The sequence below is a fragment of the Rutidosis leptorrhynchoides genome, chromosome 10 (assembly GCF_046630445.1).
Source record: "Rutidosis leptorrhynchoides isolate AG116_Rl617_1_P2 chromosome 10, CSIRO_AGI_Rlap_v1, whole genome shotgun sequence".
In the NCBI taxonomy this organism is placed as follows: domain Eukaryota; kingdom Viridiplantae; phylum Streptophyta; class Magnoliopsida; order Asterales; family Asteraceae; genus Rutidosis; species Rutidosis leptorrhynchoides.
The window spans coordinates 342005546-342024295 of record NC_092342.1 but is presented as its reverse complement, the minus strand read 5'-3'; positions in this window follow the sequence as shown (position 1 = coordinate 342024295).

Genomic DNA, 18750 nt, shown 5'->3' with positions numbered 1-18750 from the left:
AAGATGTCACAAATGCGGAAAATGGTCACATGGAGGTAAATGTCCAAATAATCAAACCTATTCAAATACCGAATTTGTTACTTTATGCAGAGACGGACCGTTCATATGTTTAGAAGAAAAGACACTGAATGCTCGAGGTTACGCCTATGTAGCCATGGAAAACCAATTAAACCGACTATCTTATGAATGGGATAGATCATATAACTAAGAAATCTATCTCACAGGTATGTCTGTACATTTTTTATTTTTATTTTTATTTTTAACCTTTTGATAATAAACGCTAATTTGTTCGCTAAAAAGTATTAAATTGGTATTGAATAAAATTAGGTTTGGCGACCGAAATTATTGATATCATTCAAAAATTTATTACATCACTGCGAAATTTAACGTTTATTCTTAAGGTATAAATATCTTTAAACAATCAACCCAAAATATTTCAAAAATTCGTCATGAGTTAAATTAGGTCTTGGAACCGAAATTACTTTACCGAAAAGAGGGGCGCATATTTTTGATAATATTTTATTGATTAAAGTGGGATAAAAAGACAAAAAGATTTTTAATTTTATTTTTACCATGTTTTTAAAATTAATATTTAAATCTTAAATTAATATTGTAAACTTTGTAAAAACAATATATTTAAAATTGTAAATATTTGAAAAATTAATATAAGTTTGGTATGAATTTATAATATGAATTTTTAAATTAAGTATGGTGTGAAGAATTGTTGTGTAGTATAGAGTTGAATGATCGGGTAGCTAGTTTAACCGATCGTTCTTTTATTAGATTTTTGTTAGGCGGTTTGATGCGCCACATGTCTTTACTAGACATGGCTCGGGCTTTACGTATATATACGCCTGAGGAGTTAGCATCTACCGATTGTAGAGGGTTGATACTAAACGGTAGAAAGATAGATGAAAATTTTGATACACACGGTGTGTGGAGTCAAATGACAAGCCATCACCGTTTCAAAGGGGGAAATTACTCTTATTTGGATATAGATAGAGCCGAATTAAGAGTGATTCACAGGTTTTTAGCTAATTCGATTACACAAAGGGGTAAAAACAAGGAAAAGGTAAATGAACAGGATTTGTTTTACCATATGTGTATTCGAGACCCACAAAGCGCTGTAAGTATACCGTATTGTGTGGGTTATTATTTATCAGCTATGGTTCGGGGGATGCGACCGCATAGCATAATAGGAGGTGGTATTTTTATTACTTTGATTGGTGAATATCTCGGTGTGGATATAAGTCGGGGGGGATTATTAGTAGAAGAACCGGAACCCCGCGATACTATAGGTTTAAATGTATACCATGGTGCGAAAGTTTTGAAGAGGCGAAATAACGCCGCAGTACAATACCATGGTAGACATCCACAGGTTGAGAGAAACCAACAGCAAGGTAATGTAGGAGGGGGGAATGAGATGCAAGAAATGCAAAGGTTTATAGCTTCTCAGGAATACGAAAATGCTAGACAGAGAGCATTTGAAGATTGGCAAGTTCATCAGAACCAAATCATAGCTCATTGCCAACATATAGGTAGAAACTATATTCCTACACCGAAACCCATCTTCCCTCCCTGGTCTATAGAGATGCAGCCACCATATCCTACGTATAACCCTGCCAAAGCATTCTATAGCACCTATGGTTATGCCTGGAACCCCTATTGGTACCAGTATCATCCCTAGTATACTTAGTTTTATTTATTTTTTAATTTGTAATTATTGATACGTTTAATACTTTTGTTAATATTGTAATCATTTTTATAATTATCTAACTTTTATTCTTAGATTTTAATAATTTTTGAATGTGGGGTAATATACCAAACTTCAAAAATATGTATATATGTTTGCAGTTTATCTTATGTACACAACAGGGTAAAACAACGCATTTTCAAAGACTGGCATTAAGTTCAGTAAAAGCAACTAATTTTGACGACAAGATGCATAATATATGTGAAATAACAACAAGACGGAATGAACAAATGAAGTGCACCATTTATCATTCAGCAAACAAACGCCAATATATTTGGAAACTTTGGTAAAATTTAATCATTTTCACACAAATCACACTCAATAATTTAAATTGTTACTGATTTCTTGCAAATGAGGGCATTGCAAGATCTTAAGTGTGGGAAGGGGTTAAATTCTTTCGGATTTTAAAAATTTTTACTTTATACACTTGGTTACCATTAAAAATACTAGTAAAGCAGTAGTTGTATTAGAATCTAGTGCTCTCTGATAATAAAGAACAGCCCTGGTCTTATATACTGACTACCCAATTCTAGTAAAATTTTTCAAAATTTTCAATTAAATGAACTAAAAATCATGTTTATACATATTTATGAACGATAAAACTAGGTTTTAACACCGAAATTATTGTTACCTCGGAAAGGACATAAATTGAGAAACAAACCAAAATGTTAAAATTCATTTAAAATGGAATAGAGGATGATAAAAAGGAAAATAAAAGCCAAGTGTGGGAAAATTTACCAAGTTATCTTAAACATATGTCACATATATCTGTAACAAATAACTGAAAATACTTTTGCTTTGGACTAAACTAAACTGTTTTACCCGATAAAAGAAAAGAAGAGATGGATCTACACGATGAATCAATTCCATCATTAAAAGGAAGTAAAGTCTTCCGAAAAAGACACGCGCTTCTTGATTTAGGTCATGAAGTTGTGGTCCAGACCAGCTGTAGGTTGACGAAAAATCTAGAAAAGTCAGCACTAAAATCAGCAGGAAATCCACGGACCTCAGCATTAAACAGGGTCGCCAAGTGGTCAGATTTATCCTAACCATGAGAAGGATTTATCTCATACAATGGGGGGGCACCATGCAAATTAGCTGGACAAGACTAATGAATCAGATCCCCAGAAAGGATAATCTCCTTAAAGATTAAAAATCAGCTTTTAAGACTGATATTACTCAATCCTAGAGATTGATCTTAAAGATTGAGAATTACAAACTCATGGAATTCAATGATATCTAAACTCGAGCTTGAACGAGAAAATATTTTGATCAAAATTACAAACCGATTTATTTTCTGAAAACCCTATTTTCAATACGTTCATTACCATTGAACGTAAAATCCTAGGAATTCACCTGGAATTCATTAGGTCACCTGAACTAAATCGGGTGTCAACCGTAAGAACGGTGGTTGCATAGCATGGTCAAAGACAGGACCTTGTGCCAGACCGAAAAATCATAAGGGTGAGCTTTACTATTGCTCCTACCAAGGATAGTAATTGCGTCCGACACGTTATAGACCATAATTAAAAGCATGTCAGGGGACATTGCCTTAACAGTTGCTTGTTCAACGCTTTCCTTTACAACCGGACGGTAGTTTACCGAAAGGTAATATACGGGACAAGTAAACTGGACGTGTTGCTTTCCAAATACAAGGTTAGCAAGTGGGTGACACAAAACCATAAGTTTTGAGCTAAAATTTTCAAATCTGAAACCCACCAAACTCACAAAAATATTTTGCAAACACCGGTAAAGGGTTATCCCGGAAAACTTATCTAGGGTAAAAACTAGATTTAATTTTCAAAAGATCAAATGTTTTCATAAAGATCCAATTTCCTTAATGGATCTAAATTTTTATAGTCATGTGGGACTGTAAACCATATCGTTACTACCATTGTTTATACCGCCGTATAGAAAATCACTGATGTACAAAGTGTGAAAAATAAAGAAGTGATTCTAGTATTTCAAGACGATATTGCTTGAGGACAAGCAACGCTCAAGTGTGGGAATATTTGATAATGCTAAAAACGAACATATAATTCATAGCATTATTCCTCAAGAAAGACAAGCTTTTAGTTGCAATTGTTCTATTTACAAGTAATATTCGTTTAAATAATAAAAGGTGAAGATAAAAGACAGATTCGACGAATTGAAGACGCAAACGACCAAAAAGCTCAAAAGTACAAAAGACAATCAAAAAGGTTCCAATTATTGATAAGAAACGTCTCGAAATTACAAGAGTACAAGATTCAAAATGCAAAGTACAAGATATTAAATTGTACGTGATGATGTAGCGTGAGGGTACGAAATAGTATTATTTTTAATACAAAATACTACAAAATATGACACAAGTTTTATTAATTTACGGATGAGATATACCTAAACCTTGCTACAACACTATAGGCAGTGTACCTAATCGTAGAGTAGTGTAGTTTTTAGTAAGTCCGGTTCGTTCCACAGGGAGCTGGTGATACTTACTATATTTTTAACTATATTTATACAAAATATATATAATTATATAAGTAGTAATATTATTATAAAAGGGGGGTTTTACCGTTTAATGACCGGTTTGTCGATTCTATATTTTAAGCGTAAAGATAAATGACGATAATTAAAGTGCGTAAAATAATGACAATAAATAAAATGACAGTAAATAAAATTGCGAGTAATAAAATGACAGTAAATAAAGATACGATGAGAAATATAATAAAAGAATTATGCTTATTTAAACTTCCGTAATCATGATGTTTGACGTGTTGATTTTAATTTATTACCATGGGTTAATTGTCCTTTGTCCTGGTTTATTTGATACGTCTATCTGGTTTTTGTCCATAATAGTCCATCGGTCATAAAAATAAAGTGCGAGTATCCTCGTCAAATTACCCTTATACCCGAAGTCAAATATTCCAACTTATTAAGGATTTAAACTGTGACGCAGTTATCACTTCTGTCAACAATTACACCAGTTATCACTGTATGTAATCCACCCATGTTTTAATTAGTTTATGAATATTAATTCATCCACTTGATCAGAATGAATAATCAATTACCCAACCCAATTGATTAATTAAATGATTATAACAGATTCCATATGAACATCACTAAATAGGACAACCATAATCATTATTAATTATTAGGTTAATTAATTTGAAGATAGGTTCGACAGACTCCAATGAGTTGTCACTTAATTAGACAATACCCCCCATCTATTAATAGTCAATAGTTCAATTTCCACAAGTGTCGGTCTTTTGCCCAAACCTTAATTATGGTCCAAAGTTCAATAACCCCTTCTTAATATTTTAGCCCAACATCACGATTACTTCGGCTCAAATAAGCATAATAATAACTTAGTTACGATACATTAATGTAAAAAGGTTGAACATAACTTACAATGATTAAAAATAGCGTAGCGTTACACGGACAGAATTTCGACTTACACACTCAAACGATCTCTATCATAAATCTTATTATTATCATAATTTAAAATTAAAATTAAGATTATTGTTATATCTTATTAAGTTAACATTATGATAGAGATATAGAATATAGATATTGATAATTGATATTGATAAATAAGAAAAAGATAGAAAAAGGTGTCTTTTTACATTACGATTACAAAGCCTTTTATAGGCGAATTTAGAAATTGAATTTTCACTTATGACCCCTGAACTATGCTCAATTAACAACTTTTTATTATTTAATATTATTCTTATTATGAATTATTTAAATATTATATTTTATTCTTGTGCATAGTTGACTCGTAATTTTTACACCGTTGCGTCGAGCGTTGAGAGTTGACTCTGGTCCCGGTTCCGGATTTTCGAACGTCCTTGCGTACAATTTTATATTTTGTACTTTGCGTTTTGTAACTTGTACTCTTGTCATTTTTAGACGTTCCTCATCAATAATTTGAACCTTTTTGATTGTATCTTGTACTTTTGAGCTTTTTGGACCTTTGTGTCTTCAATTCGTCGTTTTCGCCTTTTGTCTTCGCACTTATTTAAAATAAACGAATATTACTTGAAAATGGAACAATTGCAACTAAAATCTTGTCTTTCTTGGGGGATTTTGCTATGAAATATATGTTCCTTTTTAGCCTTATCAATATCCCCACACTTGAGCGTTGCTTGTCCTCAAGCAATACAGTCTTGAAATAATATAATACATCACACGAATCACTTCTTTATTCTTCACACTTTGTACATCAGTGATTTTGATAGAGCGGTATAAACAATGATAGTAACGATATGGTTAAAGATGGGTGTGTCATCCACAGTTGCCTTGGGTTTAGGACAACGACACTTGCAATCAAATAGCCGATTTACTTTCGGTTTCCAAAGCAAAGTGCACATTTGAAAGGCGGTTTACAGTCCCACATGACTATAAAAATTTAGATCCTTTAAGGAAATTGGATCTTTATGAAAACATTTGATCTTTTGAAAATTCAAGCTAGATTTTACCCTAGACAAGTTTTCTGATTTGATCCATCATTGGTGTTGCAAAATATATTTGTGGATCAATATTTTGGCTAAAACTTTTAGGTTCGTGTAATCCACTGCTATCCCGGTATCGGAAAGTACACATCCAGTTTACTTGTTCCGTATATTATCTTTCGGTAAACTACCGTCCGGTTGTAAAGGAAAGCGATGAACAAGAAACTGTTAAGGCAATGTCCCGTGACATGCAGATGATTATGGTCTTTTAACGTGTCGGATGCTAGAACTATCCTTGGTAGGAGCGATAGTAAAGATCATCCTATGATTTTTCGGTCTGGCACAAGGTCCTGTCTCCGACCATGCTATGCAACCACCGTTCTTACGGTTGACACCCGATTTGGTTCAGGTGACCTAATGAATTCCAGGTGAATTCCTAGGATTTTACGTTCAATGGTAATGAACGCATTGAAAATGGGTTTTCAGAAAACAAATCGGTTTGTATTTTTGATCAAAATATTTTCTCGTTCAAGCTCGAGTTTAGATATCATTGAATTCCATGAGTTTGAATTCTCAATCTTTAAGGTCAATCTCAAGGATTGAGTAATATCAGTCTTAAAAGCTGATTTTTAATCTTTAAGGAGATTATCCTTTCTGGGGATCTGATTCATTAGTCTTATCAAGCTAATTTGCACGGTGCCTCCCCATTGTACGAGATAAATCCTTCTCATGGTTAGGATAAATCTGACCACTTGGCGACCCTGTTTGATGCTGAGGTCCGTGGATTTCCTGCTGATTTTAGAGATGACTTTTCTAGATTTTTCGTCAACCTACAGCTGGTCTGGACGACAACTTCTTGACCTAAATCAAGAAGCGCGTGTCTTTTTCGGAAGACTTTACTTCCTTTTAATGATGGAATTGATTCATCGTGTAGATCCATCTTTCTTTCAAATATATTACAGTAAACCGGGTAAAACTGATTAGTATCATCCAAAACAAAAGTACCTGCAATAATCTTGTACAAAGATATGTGATAGATAATTTTTAATTGAATAACTTGGTACATTCTCCCCACACTTAGTTTCTTTCTTTGCCTTTTTATTCTCCTTTATTCCATTTTAAATGAATTCAAGCATTTTAGGTTGTTTCTCAATTTATGTCCTTTCCGAGGTAACGATAATTTCGGCATTAACACCTAGTTTTATCGTTCATAAATATGTATAAACATGATTTTGAATTCATTTAGTTAAAAAATTTAAAAATTTTCATAATATTTAGAAAATAAGCCAAGTATAAACCCGAGAGAATTTATAACCCTTCCCCACACTTGAGATCATGCAATGCCCTCATTTGCATGAAATCAGACTATAATTATTAATTCATGAGGGTGATTAGTGTAGAAAAGTGATTAAAAATACCCAGTTTGTAATTACAAAGCTCGTCGAATGATAGATGGCGCGCCTCATCGTTCATTCCTTCATTTATTATATCACATTTGTTGTTTTGCATCTTGTCGTCAAAATCAGTACCTTTTGCTGAACTTAATGTTAGTCTTTGAAAGTGCGTTGTTTTACCCTGTTGTTTACATGATAAAATACGAACATATATACATATTTTTAAAGTTGGGTATATTACCCCACGTTCAAAAATTTATAAAATCAAATATATTTTTTTTTGGCATACTTTAAATCAATAAAATTAAAAATAATGATGAAAAAAATTTTCGCCCCGCCCTCGGGTAAAGTAATTTCGGCTCAACGGCCTAGTCTTCAACTCACGACGAATTTTAGAAATCATTTTTTTTCAACTTAATGAAATAAAGTAAATTTTTGTTTTTAAATTCACACAAAACTTAAAAAGAAAACATATTAATTTCATATAAAACCTAAAAAACAAAAAAAATTCAGAATGGGGGGAGAAAACTAGTTCTTTAGTGTCTGCTAGCGGAAAAGACCAATCGAATTTCATTCTCGGAACTACACGAGAACAGAACAACTAACTCCAAACAGCATTTTCTTTTTAGAATATTTGAATCTCCTCACACTTAGGTAGATGTGGTGTCGAAATTGTGATTAACTTCATCGTCAATTTCTCTTGGACCATAATCAACTTGCATATCTGTGACTTTTGCTTTAAGCCAGTGACCAGCTTTTTCCGTAATATCCACAAATTCAACTAGCTTCGCCTTTTCTTTAGGCGACAGATTGGATACTAACCGGTTATATAACCTAAAGTTTCCCTTACTTTTAGCATCAATAACCCGTTTAAAAAGTTTATTCATTGAACTGTTAATAACGGGGTTATTTAATTTCGTATCAACTATGGGGTTCTTTATTATCAAGTCATCATTAGGTGTTACTTCATTTTCCCCACACTTAGGCGTTCTATTATTGTTAAGCATTACCGTTGGAGTTGGTAAAACAACATGGTTCTTACCAATCGTTTTTGTCGGTTCAACGGTTTTGGTTTGTGGATATTTAGACTTTCGAATCATAAAGGTGATCGATTTCTCATCATTACTAAGTGTCATTCTACCCTTTCTTACATCAAATAACGCCCCGGTGGACGCTAAGAATGGTCGACCTAAAATTAGAGGAACGTTTGAGTCCTCTTCTATGTCAATGACAATGAATTCGACTAGAAAGGTTAAATTACCTACTTGAACGGGTAGGTTGTCAGCAATTCCAACTGGGTGCTTAATGGTTTGATCAAGGAGTCGAACACTCATATCCATTGGAGTTAACTCACCTACACCTAATCTCTTATATAATGAAAGAGGCATAACACTCACACTTGAACCTAAATCTGCTAGTGCATCATACATGACACAGTCACTAAGTAGACAAGGAACAATAAATTCACCCGGATCACCTACCCTAGGTGGAGGATTTGGTGGAACTGTCTTCATCGGGTTTACTTCTACTGTTTTTTGTTTCTTGCACTTTTTTATTCTTCTTCTTCTTCTTTCCAGAGGTATCACAAACTTTATTACCTATTACTTGCTCATACTCAACTCCTTTTCTTGGAAACGGGATGGGTGGTCTGTATGGTGCCACCACTGGCTTTACATACTCGGGTGGTGGTGGTGGTGTAACTTCTTCATTGTTACTTACATCTAAAACTTTCCCATCTTCTGGTATTGGTTTTTCAGAATTTGTTGATATCATGTTAACATTTTCATTCCGAGGATTTACTTCATTATTACTCGGTAGCTTTCCTTGTTCCCTTTCACTCATCAATCTAACAAGAGTACCTACTTGTTTTTCTAGATTCAAAATGGAAGCTTGTTGAGTTCTAAATGACTGCTCAAACCTCTCATTCGTTTGGGTTTGAGTTTCAATAAATTGTGTTTGAGATTCAACTAGCTTAAATACCACTTCTTCCAGATTTGACTTCTTCTCGTCGGTTTGTTGTGGTGGTTTATACAAGCCAGGTCTTTGTTGATTGAAAGTGTTGTTTTGAGTTGGTTGGTTATTCGGACCTTGTTGGTTATACGAGTTATTGTCGGGTCCTTTTGGATTGTAAAGAATGTTTTGATTTCGATTGAAGTTTGGCCTTGGCGGTTGATAATTATTCTGATAACTATTTTCCAGCCTTTGGTTCATGTAGACAACATTCTCACGTTGTTCCATCGTTTGTTCAATGTGACAGTCTTTCATTAAGTGTGGTCCACCGCATTGCTCACAACTGATTCGTATTGCGTGAATATCTTTATTCATCTTTTCCATTCGTCTTTCGAAAGCATCTATTTTTGCGGAAACGGAATCAAAGTCATGGCTAGAATCGGCTCTAGCCGCTTTAGATGAACGAAAAATATCTTTTTCTTGATGCCACTCATGAGAGTGGGAGGCTGTGTTATCAATAATTTTGTAAGCTTCAGTTGCGGTTTTCTTCATAATGGAACCACCAGCTGTTATGTCGATGTCTTTTCGTGTAGCAACGTTGACACCTTGGTAGAATATTTGTACTATTTGATAAGTGTCTAAACCGTGTTGAGGACATCCTCTCAACAACTTTCCAAATCTTGTCCACGCCTCATATAGAGTTTCATTTGGCTTTTGCGCGAACGTAACAATTTCTCCTTGAAGTCTCACGGCTTTGGATGCCGGAAAGAATTGTTTAAGAAATTTTTCAACTAAAACATCCCATGTGTCAATCGCCCCTTCAGGTAACGATTCTAACCAATCTTTGGCTTCTCCCTTTAAAGTCCAGGGAAACAACATGAGATAGATCTGCTCATTTTCCACTTCTCGGATTTTGAATAGTGTACAAATTCTTTTAAACGTACGAAGGTGTTCGTTAGGATCTTCATTCGGTGCACCACTGAATTGGCATTGGTTAGTTACCATGTGTAGAATTTGTCCTTTGATTTCATAATCTGGCGCATTAACTTCTGGCTTAATAATGGCGTGACCTTGGCCCGTGCGTGTGGCTCTCATTCGATCTTCCATACTTAGAGGTTTCGTTACTTCCATAATTGAATTTGTTGAATACGAATCACTAGAGGATTCTGATTTAATGGTTTGTGGCTCAGGAGGAATAATTAGTGGTTCAGGATCTTGGAATTGTCCTTGAATATGCTCCGGGTTCTTAATTGTGAAGTCGGGTTCAAAAGATGGATTATCAGAAATTTGAGTTGGAGTTCTTGTTCGACTAGATGACGATTCTAAAGAAAAATCAACGGCGACAATATTTGCTAGATGTCTTGATCGAGTTACAGGTGGTGAACGTATGAAAGGTGGTGAACGTTTTGCTCGGTGCATTCACAGAATATCCTATTAGTTATAAAAATAAGAAAAACTTATATAAGTTGTCCAATCAATAGACTTTTCTGATTTTGCCCACGTTTCGAATAGCCAAAAGATGCAGCAGAGGGGCAGGATTCGTTTGGTCTCAATATAATTGAGTACTGTTTGGCTCCAATAACCCGGTCCACGTACAAATTCAACTATTACTACGAACCAGAAAATTTTGATGTCTATCAATTTAACCACTTAAAATAAATTTTCGTAATTTTAAGAAATTTAGAGAAGAAGTAGAAAAAAATCTAAGTCCTAAAAACTAGAATGGCGAGAAATAAGAAAGAAAAAGATTGCGCGTCGAAAAAGGTCGAAAAATAAAAAGGTCAAAAAATAGGCGTCGAAAAATAAAAATAAGAAAGTAGTGCGAAATACGGCGTCGTAAAATTCTAAAGCACCTAAAACTTAATCTAAGGAATAAGCACTTAAGGGATTTTACGGCAAAGCCTAAAAATTCTAGAAGTAAAAATAACTATGGCAAAACTAAACTTAATACTAAAAGTTGCGACTATAGTCTAAAAATCTAAAGGTAATAAAACTAAAAAAAACAAATTTTTTTTATAGACAAAATCTTAAAAAATATATATTTTTTTTAATAATTTTTTTTTTTTTTTTTTTTACGTTTTTGTTTTTTATTTTACGTTTTTTTTTTTAAGTTTTTTTTTTTTTTTACGTTTTTTTTTAAAAACGAATTTTTTTTTCTAAAAAAAAAACGTTTTTTTTTTTACAATTTTTTTTTTTTTAAAAATGATTTTTTTTACAAATTAATACTTTTTTTTATAATTATTATTTTTTTTTCAAAACTTTTTTTTTTAATTCATTTACTATTCATGAATAGTAAATGAAAAGAAATTAATTAATTTACTATTCACATGAAAGCGACATGATAGAAATTATTAATTACAATTTACATAATATACCCCTGAAGTATTTAATAAATACGACTTTTTAAAACTTTTACGATTCAAAATATATTCTAAAATATTATTATATTATTATATTCTATTTCAATATTATTATATTATTATATTCTATTTCAATATTATTATATTTTATTTCAATATTATTATAATTAAAAATATAGCGTTTTAGCGCTCCCCGGCAGCGGCGCCAAAAACTTGGTGATGTAGCGTGAGGGTACGAAATAGTATTATTTTTAATACAAAATACTACAAAATATGACACAAGTTTTATTAATTTACGGATGGGATATACCTAAACCTTGCTACAACACTATAGGCAGTGTACCTAATCGTAGAGTAGTGTAGTTTTTAGTAAGTCCGGTTCGTTCCACAGGGAGCTGGTGATACTTACTATATTTTTAACTATATTTATACAAAATATATATAATTATATAAGTAGTAATATTATTATAAAAGGGGGGTTTTACCGTTTAATGACCGGTTTGTCGATTCTATATTTTAAGCGTAAAGATAAATGACGATAATTAAAGTGCGTAAAATAATGACAATAAATAAAATGACAGTAAATAAAATTGCGAGTAATAAAATGACAGTAAATAAAGATACGATGAGAAATATAATAAAAGAATTATGCTTATTTAAACTTCCGTAATCATGATGTTTGACGTGTTGATTTTAATTTATTACCATGGGTTAATTGTCCTTTGTCCTGGTTTATTTGATACGTCTATCTGGTTTTTGTCCATAATAGTCCATCGGTCATAAAAATAAAGTGCGAGTATCCTCGTCAAATTACCCTTATACCCGAAGTCAAATATTCCAACTGATTAAGGATTTAAACTGTGACGCAGTTATCACTTCTGTCAACAATTACACCAGTTATCACTGTATGTAATCCACCCCTGTTTTAATTAGTTTATGAATATTAATTCATCCACTTGATCAGAATGAATAATCAATTACCCAACCCAATTGATTAATTAAATGATTATAACAGATTCCATATGAACATCACTAAATAGGACAACCATAATCATTATTAATTATTAGGTTAATTAATTTGAAGATAGGTTCGACAGACTCCAATGAGTTGTCACTCAATTAGACAATACCCCCCATCTATTAATAGTCAATAGTTCAATTTCCACAAGTGTCGGTCTTTTGCCCAAACCTTAATTATGGTCCAAAGTTCAATAACCCCTTCTTAATATTTTAGCCCAACATCACGATTACTTCGGCTCAAATAAGCATAATAATAACTTAGTTACGATACATTAATGTAAAAAGGTTGAACATAACTTACAATGATTAAAAATAGCGTAGCGTTACACGGACAGAATTTCGACTTACACACTCAAACGATCTCTATCATAAATCTTATTATTATCATAATTTAAAATTAAAATTAAGATTATTGTTATATCTTATTAAGTTAACATTATGATAGAGATATAGAATATAGATATTGATAATTGATATTGATAAATAAGAAAAAGATAGAAAAAGGTGTCTTTTTACATTACGATTACAAAGCCTTTTATAGGCGAATTTAGAAATTGAATTTTCACTTATGACCCCTGAACTATGCTCAATTAACAACTTTTTATTATTTAATATTATTCTTATTATGAATTATTTAAATATTATATTTTATTCTTGTGCATAGTTGACTCGTAATTTTTACACCGTTGCGTCGAGCGTTGAGAGTTGACTCTGGTCCCGGTTCCGGATTTTCGAACGTCCTTGCGTACAATTTTATATTTTGTACTTTGCGTTTTGTAACTTGTACTCTTGTCATTTTTAGACGTTCCTCATCAATAATTTGAACCTTTTTGATTGTATCTTGTACTTTTGAGCTTTTTGGACCTTTGTGTCTTCAATTCGTCGTTTTCGCCTTTTGTCTTCGCACTTATTTAAAATAAACGAATATTACTTGAAAATGGAACAATTGCAACTAAAATCTTGTCTTTCTTGGGGGATTTTGCTATGAAATATATGTTCCTTTTTAGCCTTATCAGTACGCAAGGACGTTCGAAAATCCGGAACCGGGACCAGAGTCAACTCTCAACGCTCGACGCAACGGACTAAAAATTACAAGTTAACTATGTATATAAATATAATATAATATATAATTAATTATATTAATTATATATATATTATATTTATAAATAAAAACCGTCGGCAAGAAAGACTCCAAAGGGACTGAGCTGTAATTTCATTCTCCGCGACTCGCGGAGTTTGAAGAGTATTTTACCGCGAGTCGCGGAGCCCCAAATTCAGAAACCCCCTATAAAGCTCGCGCATTCTGATCGCAAATCATCATCTTTTTCTTCTTCTTCTCATACGTAAAATATATATATATATATATATTTATAATTTATATTTTAATTTTAATTATAATTCGAATAATAAGGGTATGTTAGCAAATGTTGTAAGGGTGTAAGTCGAAATTCTGTCCGTGTAACGCTACGCTATTTTTAATCATTGTAAGTTATGTTCAACCTTTTTACATTAATGTTTCGTAGCTAAGTTATTATTATGCTTATTTAAAACGAAGTAATCATGATGTTGGGCTAATTACTAAAATTGGGTAATTGGGCTTTGTACCATAATTGGGGTTTGGACAAAAGAACGACACTTGTGGAAATTAGACTATGGGCTATTAATGGGCTTTATATTTGTTTAACTAAATGATAGTTTGTTAATGTTAATATAAAGATTTACAATTGGGCGTCCCTATAAATTACCATATACACTCAATCGGATACGATGGGCGGGGTATTTATATGTACGAATAATCGTTCATTTATCCGGACACAGGAATGGATTAATAGCCACTAGAATAATTAAAACAGGGGTGAAATTATGTACAAGGACACTTGGTATAATTGATAACAAAATATTAAAACCTTGGGTTACACTCAGTCGACCTCCTGGTGTAATTATTAAACAAAGTATTAAAATCTTGTTACAGTTTAAGTCCCCAATTAGTTGGAATATTTAACTTCGGGCATAAGGATAATTTGACGAGGACACTCGCACTTTATATTTATGACTGATGGACTGTTATGGACAAAAACCAGACGGACATATTAAATAATCCAGGACAAAGGACAATTAACCCATGGGCATAAAACTAAAATCAACACGTCAAACATCATGATTACGGAAGTTTAAATAAGCATAATTCTTTTATTTCATATTTAATTTCCTTTATTTTATATTTAATTGCACTTCTAATTATCGCATTTTTATTGTTATTGTATTTAATCGCACTTTTAATTATCGTACTTTTTAATTATCGCAAGTTTATTTTATCGCACTTTTATTATTCGCAATTTCATTTATCGTTATTTACTTCATGCTTTAATTTAAGTCTTGTATTTATTTTTAATATTTTACATTTGGTTTTAACTGCGACTAAAGTTTTAAAATCGACAAACCGGTCATTAAACGGTAAAACCCCCCCCCCCCCCCTTTATAATAATAATATTACTTATATATATATTTGTATTTTTATAAAAGTAAACTAATATAGCGTTGAGCTTTGTTTAAAAAAGATTCCCTGTGGAACGAACCGGACTTACTAAAAACTACACTACTGTACGATTAGGTACACTGCCTATAAGTGTTGTAGCAAGGTTTAAGTATATCCATTCTATAAATAAATAAATATCTTGTGTAAAATTGTATCGTATTTAATAGTGTTTCGTTGTAAAATTTAATAGTATTATATACCACTCCGCTACCACATCAATATATTTTGAACATACTTTGATATATATGTACATATTTGTTATAGGTTCGTGAATCGACCAGTGGCCAAGTCTTACTTCCCGACGAAGTAAAAATCTGTAAAAGTGAGTTATAGTCCCACTTTTAAAATCTAATATTTTGGGATGAGAATACATGCAGTTTTATAATTTTTTTATGAAATAGACACAAGTAATTGAAACTACATTATATGGGTGAATGATCGAAGCTGAATATGCCCCTTTTGCTTGGTAACCTAAGAATTAGTAAACCGATCTACTAATTGACGCGAATCCTAAAGATAGATCTATTGGGCCTAACGAACCCCATCCAAAGTACCGGATGCTTTAGTACTTCAATGTTGTTTTTATCATGTCCGAAGGATTTCCCGGAATGATAGGGGATATTCTTATATGCATCTTGTTAATGTCGGTTACCAGGTGTTCACCATATGAATGAATTTTATCTCTATGTATGGGATGTATATTGAAATATGAAATCTTGTGGTCTATTATTATGATTTGATAATATATAGGTTAAACCTATAACTCACCAACATTTTTGTTGACGTTTTAAGCATGTTTATTCTCAGGTGATTATTAAGAGCTTCCGCTGTTGCATACTAAAATAAGGACAAGATTTGGAGTCCATGCTTGTATGATATTATGTTAAAACTGCATTTAAGAAGCTTATTTTTGATGTAATATATTCTTATTGTAAACCATTATGTAATGGTCGTGTGTAAACGGTATATTTTAGATTATCATTACTTGATAATCTACGTAATGCTTTTTAAACCTTTATCGATAAAATAAAGGTTACGGTTGTTTTAAAAATGAATACAGTCTTTGAAAAACATCTCATATCGAGGTCAAAACCTCGCGACGAAATCAATTAATATGGAACGTTTATAATCAATATGAACGGGATATTTCAAGTATGACTCCAGTAAGGCAAAAGAAATGAGCATGGCTCTGGAACGTAGCGCCTTCCTAAGGAATGAAGTGGAAAAGTTGGTACAAGCAGACATACTGCGAGAGGTTAAGTACCAAACATGGTTGCCAATCCAGTACTGGTCAAAAAAGCGAACGGCTCATGGCGGATGTGTGTTGACTTCAAAGATATCAATAAGCCTTGTCCCAAAGACAACTATCCGCTACCAGAGATAGACTGGAAGGTAGAGTTGTTGGAGGGCTTTCGTTTCAAATGTTTCCTTGATGCTTACAAGGACTATCACCATATCCAAATGGCGGAACGCGATGAGGACAAAACCGCATTTCACACAGATCAAGGCATTTTTTATTACAAAAAGATGCCCTTTGGTTTGAAAAACGCCGGCACAACGTACCAATGGGTCATCGACGCTGCGTTCAAAGAACAGATCTGTCGAAACGTGGAAGCATACGTCGACGACATAGTAATCAAAAGTCACGCCGAAACTGAAATGTCCCGTTCTTATTGATTAAAAACGTTCCATATTAATTGATTTCGTTGCGAGGTTTTGACCTCTATATGAGACGTTTTTCAAAGACTGCATTCATTTTTAAACAAACCATAACCTTTATTTCATCAATAAAGGTTTAAAAAGCTTTACGTAGATTATCAAATAATGATAATCTAAAATATCCTGTTTACACACGACCATTACATAATGGTTTACAATACAAATATGTTACAACAAAATAAGTTTCTTGAATGCAGTTTTTACACAATATCATACAAGCATGGACTCCAAATCTTGTCCTTATTTAAGTATGCGACAGCGGAAGCTCTTAATAATCACCTGAGAATAAACATGCTTAAAACGTCAACAAAAATGTTGGTGAGTTATAGGTTTAACCTATATATATCAAATCGTAACAATAGACCACAAGATTTCATATTTCAATACACATCCCATACATAGAGATAAAAATCATTCATATGGTGAACACCTGGTAACCGACAATAACAAGATGCATATATAAGAATATCCCCATCATTCCGGGACACCCTTCGGATATGATATAAATTTCGAAGTACTAAAGCATCCGGTACTTTGGATGGGGTTTGTTAGGCCCAATAGATCTATCTTTAGGATTCGCGTCAATTAGGGTGTCTGTTCCCTAATTCTTAGATTACCAGACTTAATAAAAAGGGGCATATTCGATTTCGATAATTCAACCATAGAATGTAGTTTCACGTACTTGTGTCTATTTTGTAAATCATTTATAAAACCTGCATGTATTCTCATCCCAAAAATATTAGATTTTAAAAGTGGGACTATAACTCACTTTCACAGATTTTTACTTCGTCGGGAAGTAAGACTTGGCCACTGGTTGATTCACGAACCTATAACAATATATACATATATATCAAAGTATGTTCAAAATATATTTACAACACTTTTAATATATTTTGATGTTTTAAGTTTATTAAGTCAGCTGTCCTCGTTAGTAACCTACAACTAGTTGTCCACAGTTAGATGTACAGAAATAAATCGATAAATATTATCTTGAATCAATCCACGACCCAGTGTATACGTATCTCAGTATTGATCACAACTCAAACTATATATATTTTGGAATCAACCTCAACCCTGTATAGCTAACTCCAACATTCACATATAGAGTGTCTATGGTTGTTCCGAAATATATATAGATGTGTCGACATGATAGGTCGAAACATTGTATACGTGTCTATGGTATCTCAAGATTACATAATATATAATACAAGTTGATTAAGTTATGGTTGGAATAGATTTGTTACCAATTTTCACGTAGCTAAAATGAGAAAAATTATCCAATCTTGTTTTACCCATAACTTCTTCATTTTAAATCCGTTTTGAGTGAATCAAATTGCTATGGTTTCATATTGAACTCTATTTTATGAATCTAAACAAAAAAAATATAGGTTTCTAGTCGGAAAAATAAGTTACAAGTCATTTTTGTAAAGGTAGTCATTTCAGTCGAAAGAACGACGTCTAGATGACCATTTTAGAAAACATACTTCCACTTTGAGTTTAACCATAATTTTTGGATATAGTTTCATGTTCATAATAAAAATCATTTTCTCAGAATAACAACTTTTAAATCAAAGTTTATCATAGT